This window comes from Globicephala melas, chromosome 16 (genome assembly GCF_963455315.2).
Source record: "Globicephala melas chromosome 16, mGloMel1.2, whole genome shotgun sequence".
Classification (NCBI taxonomy): Eukaryota; Metazoa; Chordata; class Mammalia; order Artiodactyla; family Delphinidae; genus Globicephala; species Globicephala melas.
In genome coordinates this window covers 17,589,349-17,606,983 of record NC_083329.1, presented here as the reverse complement: position 1 = coordinate 17,606,983, position 17,635 = coordinate 17,589,349, and the positions used below count along the sequence as shown (strand labels likewise).

Below are 17,635 nucleotides of genomic sequence, written 5' to 3'. Positions count from 1 at the left end.
GATTGGTACCACCAAGTAGGGCTTTGAGGATCAGATGTGACAACGTTTCAAGCTGAAGCAACTGGATTTCTCATAAAGTGTGCAGAACCCTCTCAGGACTTTGGGGTTCTGAGCCAGCAGGAAGGATGACAAGGAGGCCAAGGGGGCAGCTAGACCTGGGGAAGGATTTCATGGGGGCAAAACACGCAGACCCGAACGATACCTCACGATCGCGCTTACAGCTCTCTCCAGCAGCAGACAGCTCATTCCTTGGCTCTGCCGTTCTGTAGAATTCCAAGATTCTGAGTTCTCTTTCCTTCCACTTCCTTCCTCCACTTTCTCTGCCTTTCCTGCTTTCCATTTTACTGCCCCAGCCCTTTCCCCACCCCCATTTCTAATGTCTTGACATCCTAAGAAATTAGACCCACAGCCCCAGAAAAAAAAAATTTTTAATACCTGTATCCTTGACTTTGTGCTGTTTGAGGACTTATTTCCAACCAGTTGATTAGCAAAGCTGATGGAGACTCTGGAGAAAACAGCCCCAGCCTGAGTGTGGGGCTGAATGAAAATCTCTTCGGGGTGCTTGTTTGTACGGCCAAAGACTGAAGGTCTTTGGGTGCTCGGTAGTAACCTCAGAAAAAGTCCCCAGGCAGCAGCAACTCTCCCAGCACAGTTTCGAAACACCACAGGAGGAGGAAGCCCTCTTTAATCAAATAATAACCAGTCAGAGATAAGGCCTTCTAGGCCGAGCTCAGCCAGCCAATCACACGCTTCCTCCTGACCCGCAAAGGCAAACAGACCCAGGGCTGAGTCTGAGTTTCAGGGCTTGTTATAATTTAATGATGCTGCCGCTGGTGTCTTCTTGGCTTTGCCTGGCGGGACTTTCTGACTGGGAAGTGAAGCCCCAAGCTCAGGAACCTCATCGTCAGTGGAAGCACCTGGCCCAGGGGCTGCAGCTGAGGACCCTGAGCGATCACGTGGCGCCCAGCTCCCTGCACAGATGCTTCCACATCACCAAGAGGACCCTTGCTGCTGCTGGGAAGCAGGCTTGGGTTAGCAGGGGGTGAGCATATTTGACACCAGCTGTGCAACTCATTGACTGTGACCCTGAAGAGGTGGTGGAGACCCCAGTGACTCGCCCTCACATGTTGGAGATGCTTCTCATGCATTTCCTAGGGGTCCTTGATTAGCGGTGACTTCGAGCTTTTCTTTATTCTTCAGCCTTCCCAATCACCCTCCCCTTCCAATGCTATCAGTGCTCTATTAGGCCACAGAGGTATCATAAAGAGGGTGGGTTCTGGAAGCTTAGCAGGCCTGGGAGTGAATAATGGCCCTCCATCTCTCCAGCCCTGAACACGCCTCTTAGCCCCTCCCTCGTTGCTGCAAGGATTAAATGAGAGAACTCTGCCACTTCCCGTGAGGTTGTTACGGGCCCTGAGGAGGTGTAATCAAACCCTTAAGAGGTATTGATATATTAGAGGTCAATATCTAAAGGAACTTAAGAAGAACCCCTTTGTTAGGTGAATAACACTAAGCATCGGCAGAATCCATTTTAGGGCATTTCATCACCCCCGCCTGTTAGCAGTCATTCCCCCTCCCCATACCCCAACCTCCCCATCAGCCATTCAACAATATTTATTTGGCGTCTCTCACTGGGCGAGCACCAAGGTGAGTTCCCCACCCTCACGAAACAATGTTACAGCACAGGAGGCAGCAGTTTTATTAGAGTCCTCAGTGCATGGAGGCAGGACAGTGAAGGGGGCTCTGTCACGGGGGATTTGGCCCCGTCCAAAGGGGACAAGGGAGAAACCAGCAACGGCGCGCGGGAAATGGACTCAAGTCGGGGGGCCAAGTGTAGCCAAACTTTCCCCAAGGGAACTCCCTACGGGTATCAGACCAGGGGATAAAAGAGGAAAAGCAGAGTTGTATCGCCACTCCTTTTAAAAAAATATGTAACAGCCTCATGAAGATTAATTCCCATACCATACAATTCTCCCATTGAAAGTACACCACTCAGTGATTGCTAGTGTATTCACACAGCTGTACAGAATGAATTCCAGAACATTTCATCACCCCACAAAGAAACTCCTTCTCATTAGCAGTCATTCCGCATCCCCTGCCCTCCATTCCCACCTCTGCCAGCTCTTGGCAACCACCAATCTACTTTGTCTCCCACGACTTGCCTATTCTGAACATTTCACATAAATGGAATCATACACTATTTGACTTTTGTGACTGGCTTCTTTCACTTGCCATAATGTTTTCAAGGTTCACTTCATTGCTTTTTATTGCTGAATAATATTCCAGTGTAAGAATATACAACAATTTGTTTTTCCATTCATCCACTGATGGACATTTGGATGGTTTCCACTTTTTTGCTGTTACAAATAATGCTATATGGACATTCTCCACTCCCTTTTATCCACAAATTCACAATCTCATAGCAGGGAAATAAGAAGGAAACAAAGCAGGTGAGAGAAGTAGCTTTTGAAGGACATCTCTCTAGCCAGAAGAGAGAATATCACAACAGTAGCTGCGCGTGATATTTGCACAGATTTTCACAACACATAAAGCACTGTCATACATTCCCTCTCGTGTAATCCTCCCCTCAAGCCTAGGGATGAGGGAGGTATTATTTTTATTGCCATTTTAAAGATAAGATCATAAAGAATAAGAAAGTTTGGGTAACTGGCCAGAAGTCACCCAGCCAAGAACTGAGGCAGAATTAGGTTCTGCGTTCTTTGTACTGCAGCTCTTCACACACAAAACGGCTTTATTCTTCTCTTACATACTCAGACTTGGCTTCCAGGAAGCGTAGTCCAAGGGAAAAAAAAAGAAGAAGAAGAAAGAAAGAAAAAGAGATTTGACATTATTTATGGAGAAAGTGGTAATTAGGCCAACAAATAGTTGTTACTGTCTGCATTTTAAAAATTTGTACTTAAGGCTCAAAAAGATTAAATATCTTACAAGGCACAGAGCTAGTGAGCCAGTCATTCCTGATTTAAAGGCAGCTAGGTGATCCCCAAACACAGGCTAGATCATCTTGCTTTCTTCCTAACATCTAACCAAGAGCAGTAACATGGCTGTTCAGATGGAAGGAAGGGTAGCTTTGGAGGGGGCACTGCAGATGAGGGTGGGCCTGGGTGAAGAAGATGCCGTCCACAGCATGGGGTGTGGAAGGGGATAAGGGAACATGCGAGTCTGAAGATGCAGAGACGGCTATGAAGACAAGAGCAGGAGGAAAGAAACAGAGAACGTGGGGAGAGTCCAGCTGAAAGGCTGGCCAAGTCCCCAGGTTGTCCCGTGGCCAGGAATGTTTCATCGAAACCCTTACGGGCACTTGACAAACAATATGAACAGATGTTCTGAGTGGAATGGTGTGGGAAAGATATCAACCAGAGACAGAGCTAGAGAATCCATCCAGCTTCTTATCACCTGTCCAGACCTAACCAAAGAGCACAGTCCTGTACCACGGGAGAGGGATCCTCCCAGAAGCAGGAGGACAAAGATCTCCATGGGGGGAGATGAGGCCAAGCAGGCCAGGTGAGCACAGGAGATGGGAACAGACACAGCTCACCTCCCAGGTGGAGATTCCAGGGCAAAGTACTTCTTACCTGGGAGTAGGGATCACAGCGTGAACAGCAGGAGTGTGGGCATGCCGGAGGTCTGGAACCAGCCAGGCGTCTCATGGCTCTTGATTCATTGCACCAAGACCATGCCAACTTTATTGGGTTTCCTTGGGCCTGTTACTTGTAGAATTCAGTACACAGCAGGCAAAACACTGTCAGAAAAATTCAGTTAGAAAATCTCTCTAAGGTTAGGCCATCTATAAGATCTGAGCCATCTATAAGATCCACTTCTGGAAAATGAAAGGCTCCCTTTAGATCTCCTCCTGCATCAGAGCACCAGGGATTGGGCACCAGGATACAGAACGAGGCAAGCACTTATCAGTACGTTCATCTTAGTGGCAAAAAATACAATATTTTTTGGCACCTACCAGATAGGTGACCAGGTCCCGGACAGTTGCCTTCCCTGTCACATTTTCTCTTCACAAAAACCTGTAGGGTAGGAATACTTATACCCATTTCACGGGATGAAAGAGTAGAACTCAGAGAGGTTAACCAGCTCGCTTGAGGTCACACAGTTAATATGTGGCAGAGAAGGAACTTGAGGCTAAGGTCATCTGACTCCAAAGCCCATGACCTTTCTGTTATTTCACGTTACCACTTTCTTCTTAGATTCATTTTTTCTGTTTCTGACAAGCTGCCACTTATTCCCATTCTTCCTTCAGTGATTTTTCTAGCACTCCCAAAATCATTTGTGTGCATGTGTGCATATATAACATGTATGCATCTAGGTTCGTGCTCCTACATATCTGTGAGAATACATATCTGTTTACATATATTCACATGTAAGCCTCCTTGCTTTTATGTACGTGTGTTCTGTTGCCTTCAGAGAAGGGTACAAGTGCCGTTGCTTTTAACTTCCTTGAGGCTGTCTGTCCTGAGACGGTTGATGGCATCGATTGTGTGTCAGCTACTGAGCAGAGAATTTGGCTCCTGTGACCAAGGTTATTTCCCTACTGCAGGCATCTTCTGAGGACCTGGTCCTGGAAGGGGGCTTTCCTAAGTGTCCCTGAACGGGACGCTCAGGCTTAAGATTCTCAAAAATAGAATTTTCAACAAGAGGAGATCAGAGAATTATGGCCCAAACCTAGAACCAGCAAAAGGCAAATGCTGGTCCACTTTGGAATGGTTCTACCTGCTTTCCAAAGTCCTCTCATATTTATTTTCATCGTGACAAACCTTTCAGAGCCAGCAATCGTCAACTCCATTACACATAAAGGGATTAAAACTCCAGCAATCTTGCTTGGATATGACGCTCCTGATTTCTGTACCACCATCAGCTGTGTGGTCTTGGGCCGGTCCCTTAAGCACTCCACCCTTCTACTCATCTTTATTTGTTTATTTATTTTTGGTCTGCATGGCGCGGCTTGCGAAATCTTAGTTTCCCAACCAGGGATCGAACCTGGGCCCACAGCAGTGAAAGTGCAGAGTCCTTACCACTGGACCGCCAGAGAATTCCCCTATCTCCTCGTCATTAAAACAGAAGTGCTCCGTAGTGTTGCTGTAAGCGTTGGCTGTGTTAAGATATGTAAACTCTTAGAACAGAGCGCGGCACATGCCAAGCTCACAATAAATGTTGGCAATGTACCCTCTCAGTCCTGGTGTCCACTGGAGGTGCCCGACAACTCTGCAGCCCACAGAGCTTCAAGCCCTGGCTTCCCGCTTCTCAAGACGATCCATCTAGTAGTGGTCGGTCCAGGCTTTTTGTTCACACAAGCGAGTGTGCTCTATGATCTTAGCCTCTTCTCATTTCAACAGTTGATCGTTGAATATTCAAGGCAATCCTCCCTTGAATATGAACTTTCAATGCCTCCTCAGTTTGTCTGTGTACTGGGATTAGGTCCCTGAAACCACAGACTCTGGAGCCAGATGGCCTGTCTTCAAATCGCAGCTCTGCCACTTATAGGCTATGTGACCATGGTCACATCACTCTACTGTTTTGTGCCTTAGCTTTCTCATCTGTAAAATGGGGATAATAATGGTGCTCATAGGATCATTGTGAGGATCAAATGAGTTAACTTACGTAAAGTTCTAAAAACAGCTCCTGGATGGGACTTCCCTGGTGGTCCAGTGAGTAAGACTCCATGCTCCCAATGCAGGAGGCCTGGGTTCCATCCCTGGTCTGGGAACTAGATCCTGCATGCATGCCGCGACTAAGGAGCCTGCATGTCACAAGTAAGATCCCGAGTGCTGCAACTAAGACCCAATAAAACCAAAAAAAAAAAAAAAAAAAAACCCAAAAGTAAAAACCAGCTCCTGGTATATTAAAGTCTATATTAGTATTATCATCATGACTCATTTTTACTACAGATTTTTTTAAATTTTAATTACGGTAAAATACATATAGCATAATATTTACCATTATTACTATTTAAAAAAATTTTATTGAAATATAGTTGATGCACAATATTATATAAGTTAGAGGTATACCATATATAATTCACAATTTATAGTTATTATAAAATATTGGCTATATTCCCTGAATTGTACAATATATCCTTATAGCTTATTTTAAACATAATAGTTTGTACCTCTTAATCTCCTACCCTTATATTGCCCCTCCCCCTTTCCCTTCATCATCATCATTTTTTTGTTTATTTGTTTTTTGGAAGGGGTTTTTTGTTTGTTTTTTTACATCTTTGTTGAAGTATAATTGCTTTACAATATTGTGTTAGTTTCTGCTGTATAACAAAGTGAATCAGCTATATGTATACATACATCCCCATATCCCCTCCCTCTTGCATCTCCCTCCCAACCCCCCATCCCACCCCTCTAGGTGGTCACAAAGCACAGAGCTGATCTTCCTGTGCTATGTGGCTGCTTCCCACTAGCTATCTATTTTACATTTGGTAGTGTATATATGTCAATGCTGCTCTCTCTCTTTGTCCCAGCCTCCCCTCCCCCCCACTGTGTCCTCAAGTCCGTTCTCTACATCTGCGTCTTTATTCCTACCCTGCCACTTGGTTCATCAGTACTATTTTTCTAGATTCCATATGTATGTGTTAGCATCCGGTATTTGTTTTTCTCTTTCTGACTTACTTCACTCTGTGTGACAGACATCTACCTCACTACAAATAACTCAATTTCATTCCTTTTTATGGCTGAGTAATATTCCATTGTATATATGTGCCACATCTTCTTTATCCATTCATCTGTCAATGGACATTTAGGTTGCTTCCACGTCCTGGCTATTGTAAATAGTGCTGCAATGAACATGTCTCTTTTTGAATTATGGTTTTCTCAGGGTGTATGCCCAGTAGTGGGATTGCTGGGTCATATGGTAGTTCTATTTTTAGTTTTTTAAGGAACCTCCATACTGTTCTCCATAGTTGCTGTATCAATTTACATTCCCACCAACAGTGCAGGAGGGTTCCCTTTTCTCCACACCCTCTCCAGCATTTATCATCATCATCATTTTTAAGTGTACAGTTCAGTGGCATTACGTACATTCACATTATTGTGCAAACATCACCACCATCCCTCCACAGAACATTTTCCATCTTGCAAAATTCAAACTCTGTACCCATTAAACAACAGCTCCTCATTTCCCCGCCTCCCAGGCCCTAGAAACCATTGTGCTACTTTCTGTCTGTGTGAGTTTGACTACTCTAGGTACCTCATGTAAGTGGAATTGTACAGTATTTGTTCTTTTGTAACTGGCTTATTTCCCTTAGCTTTAATGTCTTCAAGGTACATTCAAGTTGTAGCCTGTGTCAGAATTTCCTTCCTTTTTAAGGCTGTACAATATTGTATGTATATACCACATTGTGTTTATACATTCATCCATCCATGGACACTTGAATTGCTTCCATCTTTTGGCTGTTGTGAATAATGCTGTTATGAACATGGGCGTACAACATCTCACTGAGTCCCTGATTTCAGTTCTTTTGGGAATATACCCAGAAGTGGAATTGCTGGATCATGTCATAATTCTGTGTTTAATTTTTCGAGGAACTACCAAACTGTTTTCTGTACCATTTTACATCCCCACTAACAGCGTTCAAGGGTTCCCATTTCTCTACATTCTCCCAAACACTTGTTATTTTCTGGGATTTTTTTGTTTGTCTGTTTTGTTTTGGTTTTTTTCATAGTAGCCATCCTGATGAGTAAGAGACGGTATCGCATTGTGGTTTTGATTTGCATTGTCCTAACGATTAGCAATGCTGGGCATCCATTTATGTGCTTATTGGCCATTTGTACATCTTCTTGGGAGAAATGTCTATTCAAGCCTTTTGCCCATTTTAAAATCAGGTTGTTTGTTTTTTTGTTGTTGAGTTTTCATCACGATTCCTAAGCACTGACCCCTGTAATTTATATTATTTGGAGCTTGGTATCATTCAGAAAATAAAAATTGCTCATTTTCCAAATGGCTTACAAGGAAAAAACCAACTGAAAATTGCTGACAGAAAATAAAAGGAAAGGCCAAGCTATTGAATTCAGTGCCTTTTCTTCTTTGCACTTGTACAAACCCTGAGACACAAGGGGATTAGCATGAAATAGTGTTTGCGACCAGAATAAAAACACTTCCTGCTGCTGAATGATCGTCCAGGGAATTTTATATGAATGGCCAGTACTCTGAGGGAATTAATACAGATCTTGAGACATAAAGACCATTAGTAATAATATGAACTGATAAGACTGACGAAATTCAACTCAAAAGGTCAGTAATTGGAAATTATAAAAGCTACCACACCACCAAGTCAAAAGTGTATAAAAAAAGATGCAAGACCTGTGTGTGTGCAAGACAGATTTTATATGTTTGTGTGATGTTATGTGTAGATTGTGTAAGAAAGAAAGAATATATGTGTTAAAAAATTCAGGTAATGTAATTTAATTCTATTCAAAAGAAGAATAATTGGGCAATTCAAGAATTGGGATTCTGTTTGGTCCTCTGTTACCGAGACTAATTATTTAAGGAAGCCTTTCTCCCTTGATATAGATCCTGAACATATGAAAATGTCCCTGCATTTCATGGCAGAAAACCAAATTCACTAAATATCATTTCCCGTGCAAAGTGTCCTATGAAAGCAGAACTAACACACACAACTAATATGTTTCTTAGTTTTTCTAATTAGACTGGAAAGTCTGGGGTCAGAAATCATGCTTTGGGGTTCTTTTATTTTCCTCCACATTGCCTAGCAAAGATCATACACATTATAATATGAACATGACTGTGGTTAGCTACTAGACTAAGCACTCTATATAAAACTCTAACAGCCCTGCAGGATAGATATCATTATGCCCATTTGACAGATAAGAAAATTGAGGTTCAGGAAATTTAAATGCATGATACTAGTATTGTGGATATGTTTTAGAAGAAGAACAGCATCCTTGTTCTTCAGAGACATATACTAAAATACTCACCAGTGAAATTATATGATGTTGGGGATTTGCTCCAAAATAATACAAGATGGTGGAGCTAGATGAGGCTAAAGGTGAAACAATATTTGCCGTGAGCCGATAATTGTTGAAGCTGGTTGATGTGTGTGTTCATGGTCTATTATATGATTTGTTATTCTATTTTTTCATGTTTTTTCTATTTTTTTTTTATGATGAATGGAAAGAAAAGACTTCCTACTACCACATCGTGCTTTACAGAGCTTAACAGATATATGGTAATGAAGTGAATGGCTTTGCCGTTGTTGTGCCTCACCATGGATATAAGCAGGACTTCCGTTGTTAGGAGCCCCACACAAAGTCACACATACTTCTACAGGTTTGTTTTTTGAAATGACTCATCAGACTACAAGGCCCTTCAATACTGTAAGCTTGTTGATGACCCACATGATTACTGTTCCTGACATGGAGCCTCATGGTTGGTAGGTACTTGGTGAATGTCGAATGGATGGAGGCATCACATGGGCATGGGGAAGGCGGAAATGATGCAGAACACCTGGCACACATGCCTATCATATTGCCTAATGGGAACATCCCAAGCTTTCCTCCAGGGATCCCTCTTTGAACCACCAGCACACATCGCTCCCCTCAATTTCAAACTGCTCCATCACTCACCTGTTATTATTACCTTTGTCATTATTTAACACACCTTCCCTCACTCAGGTGTGCATGTTTGGTCTTCCCAGCTAGATCATGAGCTCCCTGAGGGATGGGAACAATGTTCCTCAGATCTCTGTAGCCTCCAGGCCGAGCATGGAACCTGACACAGGGTGTGCAGGCAAACATTGCACGTTGTGGCAGCCACAGAGGTGCACAGCTCAGCTTCACCTTCAAGAGAACCTGCTGCAGGAGCATGGTTGACTGACAGCCTCTAGGTGCGCCCCTTTGGACCACTGCACATTCCCACCAAGGCCACACTTCCCCCAGGCTGCTGCTGGCTAGTGGCTGGGCACAACGGGGGCCCTAGAGCCAGTCCTTTCCTGCCCCCCGGGACATTCCTCCATCAGTCCAGCAGAGACGTTCCAGAGCTGCACTGTGGTCTGAGGCTCTTCCTACCCAATGCTCCCTTCCCTCTCTCCTTTCACAGGATTCAGACCTGCATCCTGGTCCAAGGCCTGCCTACACTTCTGCTCACTCTCCCTTTATCCTTCGGAAGCATCACCCCCGATAAATCTCGTCCACATCTACTCCTTTAGCACCTGTTTCTCCGAGGACCCCAACAATTAAAGTGCCTGAGCTCCACCAACGCCCAGGGACTTCCATACTTCCTTACACATGAAAAAGATGCTACTGATCTCCCAGTTTACATTGGAAGCAATGTAAATAAATTAAATAAATTCTGCACCACACTAAGCTGTTCTCTTCTATGCTGAAGCCACAAGCTACAGTAGAGTCAATCAGGGCCCCCTGTTCAGTTACATATGACCATTGTGACCTTGAGCAAAGCGTTTCCTTCATGGTGCCTTATTTTCTTTATTCTTTAAATGAGGCTAATAAGATCTTCCTTATGTTGAAATAAATTTCTAGGCCCAAGATGGAGACACTCCTGTCTGGGGTGTCATGGTCAGCAAACTGAATCTTAGATGATGTTCATTTCCCTGTAAATGCTCTGCTTGTATAACCACTCACCCAATCCCCAGGCACCAAGCCACCTCTGGGCTCTATACTTATTTCCTTTTCCCTTATTAATGAAGGTCATCAATGGGCAGAGGATGGGAGGGGAAGGAAAAGGGATTTGCAGAGCGCAGGAATTAGAACCCAGAGGCTGAAGGGGAGTGGGGAGCCGTTTCCCACTGGAAATATAAAAGAAGGCTTGGAAGATATGTGGAAAAGGATTACCAGGCCCGGCATAAAAAAGCCAGGTTGCACCCTGAACCCATATGACCTTGGGCACGCCACTCTCCCTCCCTTGAGCGTTTCCATAAAAGGCAGTTGGAAGCCTAAATGACCTCCAAATCCCTCTATGTGCAGACATCCATGATCCTTTCTAACCCAGCCAGCATCTTCCTCCTTCACTTCTTGTGGACCCTCTCCTGATGCCTCTATAAGAAAATGACTTAGGGTGTTTCCGTAAATGTGGTCTCTGCATGAAGGAGAGTCCGTTAAACATGAACTTTTACTTCTTAAGGACAACTGGTTCGGGGGATGAAGGAGCATAACAGAATTTGTTTCTCTGTTCTGTGCTTTCCAACGAAGCCCTGAGGCCTCGCTCCTGCTTCACCCTCCCCTGGCACCTCGCCTTCCTGGATCCCAGCCATTGGCTGTCCTTGTTCTTCTCTTGCTCAATTGATTCACCTAATGGGCTGTGAGGCCAAAGCCCCTTCGGCTCCTACAGTCACCAAGTGGCCTTGGCTTTTAGCTCTCTGGCCTCCCACCAGGGAGAAGCCAACAAGACTAACCTCTCAAGTGATTTCTTCCTTGTTGTGCTGGTCCCCATGGCTGAAGAAGATGGATTGAGCCAGGCAAACAAGACATGAACTGAAGATACTCATTGAACAGTTGGCTCTCATCCTCTGCTGCAAGCGGACAGGCAGAGGTCAAGGTTCCCACCCCTACCCCCAACCATTGCCCAATGACACACCAAGGACAGCTACATGGTGACTTTTGGAACCACAAACAGCTCGGATCAATTTGTCCTGAAGACTTATTGGGCAACCACACTACCCTCTTCCCTCTTTGTCTGCCTTGCCGTGAGGCTCCCTGCTGACCCCACCGCCTGCTCAGACAGGCAAGAACACCAGACCCTCAATTACAAGAGACCATATGACCGAGCGTAGCTCAACTAATTGACCACCTCCCATCTGTTATCAGGAGAAGACATGAGCAGTGCCATAGCTGCCTCACCAATCAGTTCCAGATCTTTTCAAACAGAACCTTTCGTTCAAAAGGTTAATCTTACCACTGGACTGAGATATATTGCTGGTAACAATAATTAAATGATGGATGATGGGCAGCTGGAAATATTCCTTAAACAAAAGAGTACAGTAGGGTCATTTTGACCACTCTGCTTAGCATTTTAAAAAACAAGCATCGTTTTGTGTTCCTGCATTCTGTAAAGATGTCTAAATCAATAGTCTTAGCAATCCTTACACATTCTGTAACCAAGAAATCAGAGAATTAAAATCAGACAATCAAACCACTCATTTATTGAGTATCTCCCTTTCACAAAGCACTGTGCTATGGGTTGGTACACAGAAATATACAGCTCAGCTCTTGACTTGGGATGGTAAGTTGGTCGCTGAAGGGGGTTTGAAGACAGAAAAATTACAAAGCTACATAAAAATAATTGAGTGAAGATAGCCAGATGTTATGAACTCCCACTGAAATGAACAGTTGAAATAGGTACCTTCCTGGATTAAGCATATTATTGTGAACATGGCCCCACCAAGTTCGAATATGAGAGTTGGTCATTTTGCATGGAGCATGGAGAGATAAAGGGCAGACTTGTATAATGCTGGATTTTATACACATCTCAAATCAGTTAGGAGAGCAATCACAGATAGTTAACAGTAAAACTCACAAATAGTGGTTTAAACAAGTATGGAGCATATTTTTCTCACTCCAGTTCAGAGCTAGAGAAGTTATCAGGAAAATCATCAACAGTTTCTACTATTTTCCTGCTATACTGTCCTTTGCTTGTGGATTTTGTCCTCGTATTTTCAAAATGGCTGCTGCATTCTAGGCATCACGTCGACATTCCAAGAAGGAAAAAGAAATGGTAGTGTAAAAAGAAAAAAAGAAATGGTAGTGTAAATGGCAAAAAGTCTTCTCTTCTTAAGTTATTGTCTTTTTATTGGGGGAGAGAAGTCTTTCTCAGGTAACTGCCTTTGTCCTATTGATCAGAATAAATAACATGACCACCCTCAGCAACAAGGGAAACTGAGTATTTTTCACTTTTTAGGCTCCATAGTAGAGAAAAGCAAGGGAGAAGGTGACTTAAATAAGTTTCACTGGAGCTACTGCCATATTCCATCACATAATAATCATGTTGTATATGAAATGTACTTGATTTTAAATGGTCATATTATGAGAGACTATTTCCCTGACCTCACTGAACGTACAACATGGCTCAATTTTTATCCTTTTAAGAATAGCTTTTAGATATAATTATATTTTATATATATTAGGAATATGCTTTTAAAGAATAGTTAGGTACATATTGTATAGTGATTACCTCTGAATTGTGAAATTACAGATTTTTACAATGTCTCTGTGCTATCTGGGTTTTTTTGTTCATTTCATTTTATTTTTTTAGATCTCTATAGCAAAAGTGTATTATTTTGTAATAAGAAAGCAAAAACAATTTCTCTTCAGTAAGAATGTTCATGATGGTTTATGACATATTGTCAAATGAGAAAGCAGTATATATGACATGTTCCCAAATTTCATAAGCATATATGAGAGAAGCAAAAGCCTGGAGGTTTGCCTCTGACTGCTGGGAATATAGATTGTTTTAATTTCCTTAAAATTCTGCTTTTTGGTATTTTCCAAACTTATCACAGTAAAAAATATTAGAAACAAACAGCTATCTCAGGTTAATAAGTTCTCTGCCTGGTCCTGGAGGAAAGACGGCCTTTGAGCAACACTGAACAGGTTTTGAGAATAAACTGCAGAAAAAAAAGCAAAGCATTCTCCGGAGGAACAGTCCTGGTTTGTTAAGACCAAAAAGGATACAGGAAAATGCTTCCCTCCCTCCCTGTTTCCTTTCTCCAAAAGCACTTTCGGCTGGGAAATATTAAACTCCCTTAACATCTTCAGGGGATTCTCAAGTCCTAGGCTCAGAGCCCGTCAGAGGGGTATTTGTTCCTTTCTGGTGCATCAGCTGTGAAACGTGGCTTATTGTTTTTCAGCAAATATGGCCACCGGAAGGGACACTTTCCCAGCCTCCTTTCTTTCCAGGAGTGGGAGAAGCTGGGGAGCAGAACAGTGGCTGAAGCCTCCTTTGCCTTTCAGGTGGCCCAGTGCACATTCAAATCCAGCAACCATTTCCTTCTCTCTCTCTCTCCTTTTGTCTCTTTCTCTTTTCTTTCTTTCCACTGCTTTCTCCCAGAAAGCAAGAGGCCATCTACAATTCTCCTGAATGTGCAGAGCCAGATGCTGTAATTCCAAAGGCCTGGGAACTTAGCAGTCTGGTAAAAGATGCCCCCCTACTGGATCAGTCTCAATGACAGACAGCCCATTCCTCAGGCGTTCGCTCATTCGTTCATTCATTCATTCACTCACTCATCCATCCATTCAGCCACAGTGCCTGGTCTGGGGATACAGTGAGAACAAGACAGACAAAATGTGGGAGTTTATATTTGGGGGGCATGGGGGTGGGGGAGCCAGACAATAAGAAAAAAGGAAACCCAGCAAAAGAAGACACATGGTCTAAAAAACGTAACTTTCTAGAGAGTCATAAAGGAGCAGGACAGTCAGGAAAGGGTCTTCCAGGAGGTGACATTTGAAATGAACTTGAACAGTGGGAAGTGGGGGAACCGTGAGAAGCTCAAGCATGACACAGGCTACAGCAGGAGATGAGATCAGAGCACTGGGAGCTCGGGGTCTTAGAGCCTGTGGGGAAGAGGACACGTGACCATCGACAGGGTACTGGGGAGCCAGAGGCAAGGGCTGCAAGCAGCCATCCAGCTGTCAGCAACTATTTTCCAGCCCTGCTGGATGGGGAACAGAGAAGATTCCATTAGAAGTTTCTTATTTCCTAGGAGCACCCAGCCTCAGGAGACAGAAATGATGCCTAACGCAATTATGGAAGAATTCAGGGCTAGCTCTGTGGCTTCGATTCTACACAAAGACATTTGGAGAAGGTGAGATCTGTGTCAGCAGAAGCAGTCAGAGGATTTCACGGCGGTGGGGGTGGGGGAGGGAGCTAGACATAGGCAAGGGGAAGGGTCATATCAGGTGGTGAAGGCTTAACTGCACACGCACACACACACACACCCCTCCTTCCATTGCAAATGCCTTCAACCGTTCACAGCTCTCTTTCTCACTCACTTTGGTCTCCAAAACCTTCTCAGACTAGCATTCCAGGCAGATGCCTCCAGTTAATCAGTTAGCACAGGAGGAGAAATCTCAGCCTAAGCCAGAGACAGTAGATCGGGGAGAAAGTGCCTCCCAAATCGAGGGGCCTAAGGGTCAAGTGGGAGTTCCCCGAGTGAAGATGGGAAGGATGCTGGTTCCAAACAGAAGCACAGCACACGTGAGGGACAGATGTGGGAAAGGGGGCAAGTGATTCCACGTGGCCAGGGTTATAAAGTGCAGTGGGCAGAAGGGCTGCAGAGATGAACACAGAAGGCGGTGAGAGTTATAGGAAGAACTGGGACTTTATAGGAGAGCGGTGGAGAGGCTTTGAAGAGCTTAAGCAGCTGGAGCGGTAGAGGGGGGCGGTGACCCTAGTCTAGCTCCGACCCTCACTCTAGCTGCTCTGCAAACCAGGGAGGACACAGGATAGGGGGCTATTGCAGGAGGGCGTTGGGTGGGGTGGAGAGTTGGGTCAGGGTGGTGTCCAGGGGAATGGAGACAAGTGGGTGACTTGGAGGCAATTTAGGACAGGGAATTGCTCCGAACTGGTGATTAGACGTGTGTAGAGAAGAAGGTCAAGGATGGAGTCTGGCTTCCTCACATGAGTCCTCCGATCCTGCCACCAACAAGGGAGAAATGGAAACTGACAAATCCACCTGAGCTGGGCATTCAGATGTAAAACACTGACAGGAAGCCATCGGTGCCTGAAGCTTTGCAGAAGATGTTCACATCTCTACTGAGAACTGGACACACCAGATATTCAGCTGTTTCTCACTTCCGCTTTAGGTCTCAGGCAAATTGTACACAAAAGCTTTTACATCTCAGGCATCTCCTTGTAAAGGCACTGAGCAGTAGCCTAGCCTTTGAAAACCACTTGATACTGTAATTTGCCAGTGGATGATCTTTGCAGAGGATCAGCCTAAGGCTCAGAGAGGCTGGGAATGTCATTCAAGGTCACACAGCAAGTTGGAGGTGAGTAGAGAGTTAGAATAAACCAGTCCCAATTTATTAGACCACATGCTGCTCAGGCCCCAAACAAACCCAACATCTTCAGTTATGCTGTTGCCTGCCTTAGCACATTGAAGCAGCCGTGTCAAGTGTAGAAGAAAATGACAAAGCCCTCGTCCTCTATGCGTTGTGTCAACACCTCTACTGGACCCCCTTGCACATTATAAACAACCTCAGGGTTTGCCCTGTAGAGATAGATGGGTGAGCAGGGGTCTACAACATCTATGCAGATACCAATTCCTCCAGATTCTACTTCTCCCTTCCTTGATGAGCTTTTAAAACCTAAAAGAAGGTGAAGTGGAGTGTGTTCAGATTCCGAAACATGACCTTTGAACGGTACCTCCCTCCCAGGATGGAGCTGTGAGCGGAGGTAGCACCTCTGAATCTCAGCTTTCGTCATGGCTCCTCTCAGCAGGCATCTGGGCGCCTGCCGTGGACGGTACTGCCACGTGCTGCACGCGTGTTCCCATCGCACTGATGTTCGGGCAGGCCTCTGCACTTTATGCAGACAGGAAGAAAAAAAAAAGTTTTTTTAAAGTTTGCCTTTTCCGGAACTGTAGGCGGTTTGTGGCTGACCTCCTCGTGTGGGGCATGCAAATTCAAAGGAGCTGATGAGACATCTGAAGAGCTGGGGGTGGGAAGATGCAGGGGAGGAGGAAACTGGCTTCTCAGAGGCCAGGAAATCCCCACCGGGCTTGAGCCCAGAAAGCAGACAGTGAATATGACAAGCCAGACAATATAGACTTTCCCCATTCCCCACATCGTTCATTCATTGATTCAACAAATATTTTCACAACATCTTATTTTTTTTTTTGTGGTAGGCAGGCCTCTCACTGTGTGGCCTCTCCCATTGTGGAGCACAGGCTCCGACATGCAGGCTCAGCGGCCATGGCCCACGGGCCCAGCCGCTCCGTGGCACATGGGATCTTCCCGGACTGGGGCACGAACCCGTGACCCCTGCATCGGCAGGCGGACTCTCAACCACTGTGCCACCAGGGAAGCCCCACAACATCTTGCAAACGATTCTGGGTGCTGGGGCTGCACTAGCAAACTCAACTGATCAAAATCTGTTCTCCTGTAGCTGACATTATGGTGGGGAAGACACATGATGAAGAAGGATGGCAGATGTCAGGTAGTGGTACAAGCTGGGGGCAAACCGAGGTCAAGGAAGGAGACAGACTGGGCGGGTGGTATGTGAGGGGGAAGAGGAGTGGTGTTGAGGCAGGCCAGGGAGTCTTCCTGTAAGAAGTGAGTTTTCATCAAAAACTAAGGGAAATGAGGGAGTTAGCCCTGCCGGTGTCTAGGAGAAGAGCATTCCAGGCAGAGAAACAGAAAACGCAAAGATCCTGGAATGGGAACATGCTTGGAGCATTAGAGAAATGCTGAGTCGACCATGAAGGCTGGAGTAGAGCGAGTGGGGCTGAGGATAGGAGTAGGCAGGGTGGTGATCATCCAAAGTACAAAACTGCTTCGTGTTTATGTTGACGTCAGAACAGCCTCAACACATAGGGACAAAAGGGCCAGTAGACTTTGGGGGGACATAGGCATTATACTGTTCACCCCCATAACACTACCAGTAAGGAAAGTGAGGCTCAGGAGAGGGAAAG

At 44.8% G+C, this 17,635-nt stretch overlaps 1 protein-coding gene across 2 annotated transcripts in view; it reads right to left on the bottom strand.

The window, feature by feature from the left end:
- The window catches only part of GPAM (glycerol-3-phosphate acyltransferase, mitochondrial), a 112,344-nt gene that overhangs the window by 69,106 nt on the left and 25,603 nt on the right, over positions 1–17,635 (bottom strand). The window contains exon 1 of one of the 2 annotated variants that reach the window (XM_060286226.1): positions 3,594–3,612. The exons of the other annotated variant lie outside the window; for it this stretch is intronic. The gene's annotated coding sequence lies outside the window, so the exon portion shown is untranslated. Of the gene's footprint in view, positions 1–3,593; positions 3,613–17,635 lie in introns of those variants that run through there. 2 annotated transcript variants of the gene reach the window in all.